The sequence below is a fragment of the Stegostoma tigrinum genome, unplaced genomic scaffold (genome assembly GCF_030684315.1).
Source record: "Stegostoma tigrinum isolate sSteTig4 unplaced genomic scaffold, sSteTig4.hap1 scaffold_86, whole genome shotgun sequence".
Lineage (NCBI taxonomy): Eukaryota > Metazoa > Chordata > Chondrichthyes > Orectolobiformes > Stegostomatidae > Stegostoma > Stegostoma tigrinum.
The window spans coordinates 1477966-1486050 of NW_026728811.1; the positions used below are offsets into that span (position 1 = coordinate 1477966).

At 44.7% G+C, this 8085-nt stretch overlaps 1 non-coding gene across 1 annotated transcript; it reads left to right on the forward strand.

The window, feature by feature from the left end:
* The first annotated feature begins 6729 nt into the window (after positions 1-6729).
* On the forward strand, positions 6730-6844 carry trnal-caa (transfer RNA leucine (anticodon CAA)). Its single transcript has 2 exons — positions 6730-6767; positions 6799-6844. It is a non-coding gene; the product is annotated as a tRNA-Leu (tRNA).
* Positions 6845-8085: the final 1241 nt, after the last annotated feature.

Here is an 8085-nt window from a genome sequence, read left to right on the forward strand (position 1 = left end):
AGTTACCCTTTCAGGTCCAGTGACCCTTTGAGTGACCAGATACAGTTGACCATTCCCTCCTTCCTGTAACACTCTCCGGAACAGATGATGGAGTGAGGGCCATGAGGTTGTCAATAACAACTGAGAAAACAGCAGGGCATGCTGAATCAGAGAGAAAAACAACATTTTAGTCTTTCACTTTTAAATCAATTGCACCAATTTATTCACTTTTGTTCCAGAAACGGGACAAGAGACCAGAAAATCAACTCAATGCCATCGGGTCTGGGAGCCATTGTTATTCTGACCTCCATGTGAATCCGCCCTATAACCATTAGTTTGATTCTGAACCATCCCCTGGGCAGTTAGAACGGATGATAAAAGCTTGCTGAGCTTCTGATGCCATGATCCCATGAACAAGCAAAATAAATATTCAATTACTGAAGTTACTTGTGAACCCACTGGTGTTTCTTCAAGCTATATGTCTGAGTGAATTTTCTCTCATATACCGAGTAGGTGAATGACCTCTCCCCAGTGTGTATTTGCTGATGTACAATGAGGGCTGATGATGCCCTGCACCCAGCCCCACAGTGACAGCACCTGTGAGCACGTTGGCAGTACAAAAGTCTACTTGAGCTTTTATTGCACTTCCGACAATCTGCACATTTCAAGGGTCTCTGTTCAGAGTTAACCTGTTGGGGTTTCAACAGGCTGGATGACCAGGAGAACTCCTTCCCACACTCGGAGCAGGTGAATGGTCTCTCCCCAGCGTGGACCCATTGGTGTGTCAGCAGGTGGGATGGCTGAATGAATTCCTTGCCACTCCCACAGCAGGGAAACAGCCCCTTTCCAGTGTGAAACCGCTGTGAATGCCTTCTCACACATCCAGCAAGTCAACAGTTTCTTCCGGATATGATTGCGCCGATGTGTTTGCAGCTTGGATGGGGAATTGTAACTCCTCTCACAGTCCCTATGGATCCACAGTTGGATGAAGGAAAATCCAAGGCATTCTATATTTATGTGAGGAACAAGAGCATGGTCAGAGTAATGGTGGTGCCTACCAGGGATAGTAGGAGAAACTTGCGCTCAGAGTCAGATATGGTAGGGGAGGGCCTTGATGAATACTTTGCTTCAGTATTCACCAGTGAGAGGGGCCATAACATTTGTGAGGATAGCATGAAAAAGACAGATACGGTCAAACAGGTTGATGTTCGGAAGGAGGATGAAGCAAGGGAAAGAATGCTTTGCCTTTGGTGATGACTTTTGCGTCCTCACTGCCTGCTGGAGTAATACCAAATGATTGGAGGGTGGCAAATGTTATTCCCTTGTTCAAGAAAGGCAATAGGGATAATCCTGCGAATTACAGAAGAGTGAGTCATTCTGTGGTGGGCAAATTAGTGGAGAGGATTCTGACAGACAGTATTTATGATTATTTGGACATGCACAATTTGATTAAAAATAGTCAGTTTGGCTTTTTGAGGGGCGGGTCATGCCTCAGAAGCCTAACTGAATTCTTTGAGGATGTGGCAAATGACATTGATGAAGATCAAGCAATGGAAGTGGTGCATATGGATTTTAGAGAAGCATTTGATTTAGTTCCCCAAGGTAGGTTCATTTAGAAAGCTAGGAGACATGGGATTCATGGAAATTTGGTTGTCTGGATACAGAATGGAAGCCAGAGGGTTGTAATAGATGGAAATTATTCAGCCTGAAGCTCGACGATCAGTGGTGTTCTGAAAGAATCTGTTCTGGGAACCCCACTGTTTGTGGTCTTTATAAATGACTTGGATGAGGAAGTGGAAAGATGGGTTAGTCAGTTTGATGATGACACGAAGTTTGGTGGCATGGTGGGTAGTGTGGAGGGCTGTTGGAGTTTGCAATGGGTGATTGACAAGATGAAAAGCTGGGCAAAGAAGTGGCAGATGGAATTCACCCTGGAAAAGTGTGAAGTCATTCATTTTGAAAGGTTGACTTTAAATACAGAATTTAGGGTTAACCTAATGTTCTTGCTAATGTAGAGAAACAGAGGGATCTTGGGGTCCGCATCGATAGACCCGTCAAAGTTGCTACCCAAATTAATAGTGCTGTTGAGAAGGTGTACGTTGTGTTGGCTTTCATTGGCAAGGAAATTGAGTTTAAAAGCCACAAGGATATACTGCAGTTGCTTAAAACACTCGTGAGACCACACTTGGAATATTGTGTTCAGTTCTGATCGCCTCATTATAGGAAGGATGCGAAAGCTTCCGTGTGGGTGCAGAGGAGATTTACCAGTATGCTGCCTGAACTGGAGGGCAGGTCTTATGAGGAAAGGTTGAGGGAGCTTGGGCTTTTCTCTTTGGAGAAAAGAAGGATGAGCTGTAACTTGATATAGGTAAATAAGTTGATGAGGGACATAGATAGCATGGATACTCAGAGACCTTTTCCCAGAGCAGAAGTGACTATTATGAGGGGGCATACTTTTAAGGTGATTGAATGAAGATATTGTGGCGATGTCAGAAGTAGGTTCTTTACACAGAGAGTGGTGGGTGCATGGAATGCTCAGTCGGCAGCGGTATTCAAGTCAGATACATTCGGGACATTTAACCGAGTCTTGGACAGTTGCGAGGATGATCGTAAAACATAGACTATGGAGGGTAGTTTGATCTTAGAGTAGGATGATATTTTGGCACAACATTGTGGGCTGAAGAGCCTGTGCTGTACTCTTCTGTGTTCTCTGTGTTCAATTCAGCGAGCCTGCATACGTTTAGACCATGGGGAGAAATTGAAGCACTCAGACGCAGACATGGTGAGAATGTGCAAACTCCATGCAGACATCAGCTGAAGCTGAAATCGAAGCTGGGTCCGTTTTGCTGAAAGGCCCCAAAAATGCTTGGGTTGGGTCCAGTAGGAAATTGAACCCTGGTTTCCCTCGTGAAAGGTGGGGATACTGACCACAATGCTAATGACGGCATCAGGTGCTACTGCCCCCTCAGCCCTTTACGTGTGCACCAATCACATACAATCGCTTTAGTATCCAAATTCTATTTCTATTGCTTCGCCCATAACCGTCAATGCCACAGCATCACAAATTCACATCTGAATGCTTATTAAAGTCAGAAGGATCTCTGCCTCTAGGACACTTGCAGGCAGTGGCTTCCAGATTCCAAACATCCACTGGCTAAAAGCAATTTTCTGTAAATATACTCAAAACTTCCTTCCTCTTAGGTTAAATCTATGGACCCCGGTGATTGAACCCTTCCTCGAGGGGAAGCGTTTACATAGTCTACCCTCACTATTTTGTACATCGCCTCTGCTCTGAGGAAAACGACCACAGTCTGTTCGATCTCACTTCATAACAGAAACTCTTCAGGTGAGACAATATCCTGGTAAATCTCTTCGGCACAGTTTCTGGTGCTATCACATCCCACAATAATGTGAATTAATGAACTGCGCACAATACTCTCGCTGTAGCGAAATGACCAAATACAATGAATGCTGCAGAAAGCCACTGAAACTGGTCTTTTCTGATGCAGTCCATTTTGCTCATTATTGCCATGGGTCATTTTCCTAGGCCTGATGTTCCAATAATCACTGGTCCATGTCAGTAAAAGCTGCTCCATGAGTCTTGATCTGACCGTCCCAGTATCTAAATATTTCATCTGGTTTAGAGTTCCTGGTGGTGAGACAGGCCACGTTCACTCAGCAACATAGACTGCAACAAGACAGAATGAACAATGTCAATGTGAAAATGGATGTTAGCTTGTGCAGTGTCTCAGTGAAGTGGAAGGAGGGACGTAAAGGAGAGTTAGTGATTGTGGGAGGGAGAAAATTCTCTAAGTGGTGGGTTTGAATTGTGACACATCAAATGCAGATATGTGAGAGAGCCGGGGTTGGGAGATGATTGTCACCACCTCAAAGAATATTTACACGTAAAAATGTTTGATACTTGCTGCATTTCTGTGGCCCATGGCACAAGGATTAAAACAAAATACAGCAAGCACCCACTGCCAGGTCTCAGATTCAAACCGAGGTTGCTGTGGCCACAACACAGAGTACTAACCAGAATACGATCACAGCACCGCATGAGTTTGCTGGTGTGCAACAAGCAATAACTACAGTGGCAGAGGATATGTTAGGAACAGCACCAGATCGACAACTGGAACACTGTAATGTGGAGATTCACAGAGGGCTGGAATCTGCAATTACAATGCTACCAGGGACTGTGGAGATTCCATCAATGATTATATTGAAGACTGAGATTGATAGATTTCTACGAAATATCAAAGACTCCGTGTACAGTGCTGGCTCTTGTTGAAATGTACCTTTCAATAGTAATCTAGTTTAACATTGGATATTTCATCAGCTCCCTCACACAAGGAAGTAACCATTGCTGCATACAACCATATAATCCCAGTTCCTGGGCCCAGAACCAGGGAAACTCAGTGATCCAGCCATGAAGATATAACCGGAAATGGGGGTGTCAATGAGCGTGCAGACATACGCTGTGATAATAGATGACGGGATAGTCTGTGCATTATGAGCCAAGGCAATGTGACAAAATTGAGATAGAGCCACGGGGATGATGTGCAGAAGGATGAAAGATGCAATGGTGAATCAGACAGTGACCATGGGGATACAGATAGAAGTGATGCAATCGGTGAGCACGAGGCCCTTCAATGGCCATAGAGGCGCGTGAAATGCCGAGTCTGTGAGCTCCAACCTCACCCGGAGCAGCTTCTGTTGACATGGAGCAGGGATAATTGGAACCTCAAGCTGTATGAAAAGATGCACAGCAATTTTAATCTGAGGCAAAATAGTTTTTGGAAGCACAGTTGTTTGTGGGTTGAGTGAGGATCTGTCCATGAAAATGTCACAATTATAATGAAAAATGCTGCAAATATTCAATTCATCAAGAGAGAAATCTGTGCTGGGAGAAATAGAGGTAACGTCTTTCCTCTCTTAGTTTTGTCATATGGCTGACCCTGCACTGGGTTGAATTGTGGGAAGGGCTTTTTTTCGCTCATTTCATATTATTCAATTTCATGCAAACATGCACAGGTCACTGAAGTCATCTAAACTTCCAGATGTTGTGATTAGGTTTGGGTTTACCTCAGGTTATGGAGGAAAAGCAGGAAAGCGGAGTTGACATTTATCAGATCAGCAGCGATCTCATTGAATAGCTGAGCAGACTCGATCGGGTGAATTGTAGCTTCCTGACGACAAATGGCAGTGAAACTCACTGCGTCACAAAGGGGAGACAATTGAATTGAAGTAGCGACTGTGATTATCTTTGCTGGTTGTTTATCTTGTGAATGTTCCCCTTACTGCTGATGTCCCTGCTAACAACACAACACAAAGGTGAGTAGCCTGACTGAGCAGTGACGGCTAAGGCACCTTTCCCCTCTTTAAGCGGCTGGAACATGGACCCTGATGTTCTCGGGGACAGGAACTGACATTGCAAGGATCGCAGACAGAGCTGCACTACCTTTGCGTTGTCACCATCAGGAAGAATAAAACTTGATTCTCTGACCGGGAATCGAACCCAGGTTGCAGTAGCGAAAGCGCTGAATCCTAACCACTAGACCACCAGGGATAGCGGCGGATATGTGTGCATCGTTTCTTAATGGCACAACTTCTGGCTTTTTTTTTCTTTCTACGACAGTTGTTTCTCCTGCAAAATGACTGAATCATCGTGTTTTTACAGCACACAAAGGGGCTCAACGACCCAGTTTTCAGCCTTGGCCCATAGCCTTGTGTGCTACGGGGCAATAGGCCGGCTGTTTGAGATGTTCACGTTCCCTTGGGGAAGTGGACCACATTTTCATGCTCAGAAGGTAACACACAGACACATTTCCCAGAAGGTGACAAAGGCCTCAGCAGGGACCAACGCCCAGAAAGTAGGATTTCACCCATTTGGGTTCTATAGTCCCATTTCACACTTCAAAACCAGAATCTGACTACAGCAAAGAAATAAAGCATTCGGCCGCTCCCCTCTCTGTGTTTGTCCCCCATTGTTTCCTTGTCAACCTGCAGTTTACAAAACCTCACCTCACCTGACTGCTCGCCTGCGGGGGAAATGACATTGGCATAATTTCAGACAATATTGAATGTCCTCTTTTAGATGATGGATGCCGCAGTTGTACAAACATTCTCATCTCCTCCAGTTTGAAGTAAACTCATGGCCGGTGGTTTACAAGAACATTGCTTTCAGTACTGCACTATAGAGCGAAGGCTGTGCCCTGTAAGGTAGGGCTTCATGCATTAGAAGCTGCAATGTAATAGATGGCAGGGTAGTCTGTGCATTATTAACCAAGACAATGCGACAACACCGTGATGGAGCCAAGGGGATCATGTACAGAAGGATGAGAGACACAATGCTGAATCAGGCAGTGACCAGGGTGATAGAGATATACGTCTTCCCTCACAGTCTGCTGATTAGGATTCAGTGCCGTCACTGCCATGGCGTGTTCATGGTTAAAATTTACAATAATAACTCTGAAATATTGACTGACCATTAGAAGTAGAATTTTGTCACAGGCCAGGCAGTATCGCTTCAATCTATATCCCAGTTCTACATCAGCAATGTCAGCTGCATTTGCCTGACGTTCAATTTGTTTCAGACAAGAACAAGGGGGAGGTTGGGAAAAGTGAAGGGCAACGGTGGTTTGTGAGAGGTGACTGTGGGCCTAATGGAGCCAGGCTCAGTGTGGGTGCTGAAGACTGGCTTTTCCTGTTTACTCTGGTATACAGATCACTCTGGAGCAGCAAAGGTGTGTCAGGATGGCCGAGTGGTCGAAGGCGCCAGACTCAAGGAATAGATTCCTTCCACTGTAAAGCTGGGTGTTCTGGTCTCCACCTGGAGGCGTGGGTTCGAATCCCACTTCTGACCATGACTACCCCTTTGTTTGCCGACCTTTGCAAACATCACTGAGCTTCACTGTCTCGATGGGTTCTATCTGTTCTTAAGCAAAATTTGCTCTGGTCAGTTTTGCAGCTTTGTATTAACATGATGCAGTTTTGGAGGAGAAGGAGACAGCTCAGCCCATGAAATCTGCTCTGCTATTAAATGAGCGGATAATCCTGAACTGCACTTTCTTGGATTTCCCGATAAACATTGATACACTTGCAGCTCAAAATCTTTCGAGCTGAGCCTTAAATGTACTTTGTGGCCCAGCTCTGACAATCCTCTTCTGTAAATGAATCCATTAATTCACAACCATCTGAGAGAATAAACTTCACCTCGACCCTGCCTTAAATGTGTGACCTCCATTCTGATATTAAACACCCCCTTCCCACACGGCCCCAGAAGGGAACGAACCTTTCTTCATCCAATCCGTTACATCGCCAATAACACCTGTATGTTTCAATAAAGAGCATTTTTGTAGTACTGTTTCTGAGCTAATGAAAGTGATGTATTTCAATGTTTCTTCCCATTTAATTCACCTCTGATGTGAAACTCTCACTAATTGAGATAGAGATTATCATTATCACTAAGGAGGCAGTGCTGGGCAAGGTAACGCGGCTAACAGTGGACATGGGGGTCTCTTGGCCCTGATTAACTGCATCCCAGGATACTAAAAGGGGTGATGGGGGACATAGCAAATGCACTATTAATTATTTACCAAAATTCACTGGACTCTGGGATGGATCCCGCAGATTGATAACAGCCAATGTGACGTCACTGTTTAAAAAAGGAAATAGGCAAAAAGCCGGTAACTTTGGTCCAGTTAGCTTAACTTCGGCACTGGGGAAAATGATTGAATCTATGCTCAAGGAAGAAATAGCATGACATCTGGATATAAATTTTCCCACTGGTGTTCATGAGTTCATGAAGGGCAGGTCTTGCTGAATTAATTTGGTGAAATTCTTTGAGGACATTACCTGCAATGTGGACAATGGGGGACCTGTGGATGTGGTGTATCTTGATTTCCAGAAGGCAAGTGACAAGGTGTCACATCAAAGGCTGCTACATCAGATAAAGTTGCACCATATTACAGGTAATGTATTGGCTTGGATAGAGGATTGGTTGACCAGTAGAAAACAAAGAGTAGGGGTAAATGGTGTTTTTCTCATTGGTGTTCAGTGGCTCGTGGCGTGCCTCAGGGATGAGTGCTGGGACCACAATTGTTT